We start from the raw sequence: 2,500 nt of genomic DNA, 5'->3' as shown, positions 1-2,500 counted from the left end.
AGAGAAGGAGAGAGAGAGGTAGAGAGAGAGGGAGAGATAGAGAGAGAGAGAGGAAGAGAGGGGGATAAAGAGAAGGAGAGAGAGAGGGAGAGAGAGAAAGAGAAAGTAATTGTGAGACTTTTGTGAGTCTGGGTTCTGCTGGATGGTTGCATTACGTTCTGTTGCATTGCCAGCATTTTAATATAGTTTATAAATGCTTTGTAAGGCGTAGATAGTTCTCACTAGATGAGGTCATCCTAAATACTTAACTAACACCTGGTCAGTGTTTTCATCATGAATTGCAGTATTAGTAAGTGTTTAAAAAACATCTATTAACATACTCACTAACCAATAAGTTCATATTTAAATCATATGGATAAATGCATGCATATATGTACATCTAAATACTTGTCATTAAGTTACACTTTCTAAATGATCTGATGAACCATTAACAACTCTTACTGTAAATAACTGGTTTGCAATTGATATAATACTTAATTTACAAATGGCGAATCATATTTATAAGTATGAAAATGCAATCACATTGTAGAAGAAGCTGATTAAAGAAAAAACTTTTAATTGCTTACTAATGTGTATTAATGTAGGAACAATGATTTATAAATGATGAATTGCATATTTACTAATGCTTCATAGCGTGCCATTATTATAAAGTGTTGCCAAAAAGGTTATAGGCTACATTATATCAGTGGTTCTGATGATTCAAACATATTTGACACTGAAAAAGGTATCTGCTTGATAAAATAAACATTTGTAGTGCAGAACAATGTGTAGCCTATTAACAATCGTTTCTCGTGCATAAAGTCCGGATCAAACGCCCTTAGGCGTACGTAGACGTGTTTGTTGGTTCTGTTATGGTAAATGGACGGCACTTATATAGCGCTTTTCCACCTTAGCGGCACTCAAAGCGCTTTATAATGGCCTCTCATTCACCCATACATTCACAGCAGCTGCCATGCAAGGTGCTAACCTGCTCATTGGGAACAATTTGGGATTAGGTGTTTTGCTCAAGGACAGTGGACAGTCGGAGCTGGGATTCAAACCACTGACCCTTCGATCATTGAACGACCCACTCTGACAACTGAGCTACAGCCGCCCTGTTGTTTTTGTTCATGGTTGGATATCAGTGTATCTGGGATGTTCTGTCGTCTCTGAGGTCGAAGGTCAACCCTCTGTACTTGGGTACCAGATTATGTTCATTTTTTATATTTTTTACTCCACTAGTAGGAGAGAATGTGGGATGCGTTATTCCAATCGTCGTTTGTGTTGCGTGAATATTGCGAGAACACATCGCCACTTTTAAATGAATGCAAATAATAATAATAAGAAAAACAATAAAGCTATGCATTCAACAACATTGTTCCATCCAGGGTACAGTAGGCAGGCTTCTGTACAGTAGCTGGATGAAGCTGGGTGATTGAATGTGATGGTCCCAAATATAACACACTGAACAGAACCAATAAGTTTGGAAATGCACTCTCTTATTACTTTTTGGCTTCCTAATCAGTTTGAAAGTTCGCCAAAACCTCGCTGTCGCTTGCTAATCTAGAGCTCCGAGAGAAAGTGCTCTTTGAAAAGTCAAATAAGAAGCAATATGAAGAGATTAGGCTAGGCCATCGCTAAATCATCTGTTAATACATTTGTTATCGCATTTTGCTGCTGTTAGGAAAATCCTTGACATTTAACAGATGCTTTTATCCGATGGGACTTGTAATATGGCCTGGTGTGTGTCTGGCCTTGCCTGGAACCAGATATCTTTCCTTCGCTAAGATGCTGTGACCTCTGACCTACTTACCGGCCCTGTATCCAAGGCCGCCGGCATACTGTCTTGCCCCCGTCTGTCACCTCTTGTGTGGGCAGACAGGGACAAGACGACATGACATACACGTTGGTCATGAACTCAGGCTGTGAATGAAATGTTACAAACTGTATTGTGGGAACATTTCAAATCTACCTCACTGGAAAAAAAGGGGACAAAAAAATACAGTTTAGAATATTACATGAAACACAAGGATTGTTCTGGAATAAGTATAGACCACCAAGATGATACTGGGTTCTGTTCTTTGTCTATTACATATGGTTACAGCTACTGGAGGAAAATATTTGATTTTCATTTGAGGCATTTTAAGCGTTATTAATCAACATGCTGTTTACACCTCGCTCTCTCTCTCTCTCTCTCTCTCTCTCTCACTCTCTCTCTCTCTCCTCTCTCTCTCTCACTCTCTCTCTCTCTCACTCTCTCTCTCTCTCTCTCTCTCTCTCTCACTCTCTCTCTCTCTCTCCTCTCTCTCACTCTCTCTCTCTCTCTCACTCTCTCTCTCTCACTCTCACTGTCTCTCTCTCTCTCACTCTCTCCCTCTCTCTCTCACTCTCTCCCTCTCTCCCTCTCTCTCTCACTCTCTCTCTCCCTCTCTCTCTTACTCTCTCTCTCTCTCACTCTCTCTCTCTCACTATCTCTTTCTTTCTCACTTTCTCTCTCACTCTCTCACTCCCACTCTCTCTC

The 2,500-nt window shown here is 40.4% G+C and overlaps 1 protein-coding gene across 1 annotated transcript in view; it reads left to right on the top strand.

Annotated features, from left to right (window-relative positions):
• LOC311309805 (adhesion G protein-coupled receptor L1-like) overlaps nt 1–2,500 on the top strand; it is a gene marked incomplete at its 5' end in the record, with an annotated part of 45,791 nt that overhangs the window by 29,945 nt on the left and 13,346 nt on the right.

Source organism: Borostomias antarcticus (assembly GCF_949987555.1).
Source record: "Borostomias antarcticus genome assembly, chromosome: 5".
NCBI classification, from domain to species: Eukaryota; Metazoa; Chordata; class Actinopteri; order Stomiiformes; family Stomiidae; genus Borostomias; species Borostomias antarcticus.
This window is presented reverse-complemented; position numbering and strand designations above follow the sequence as displayed.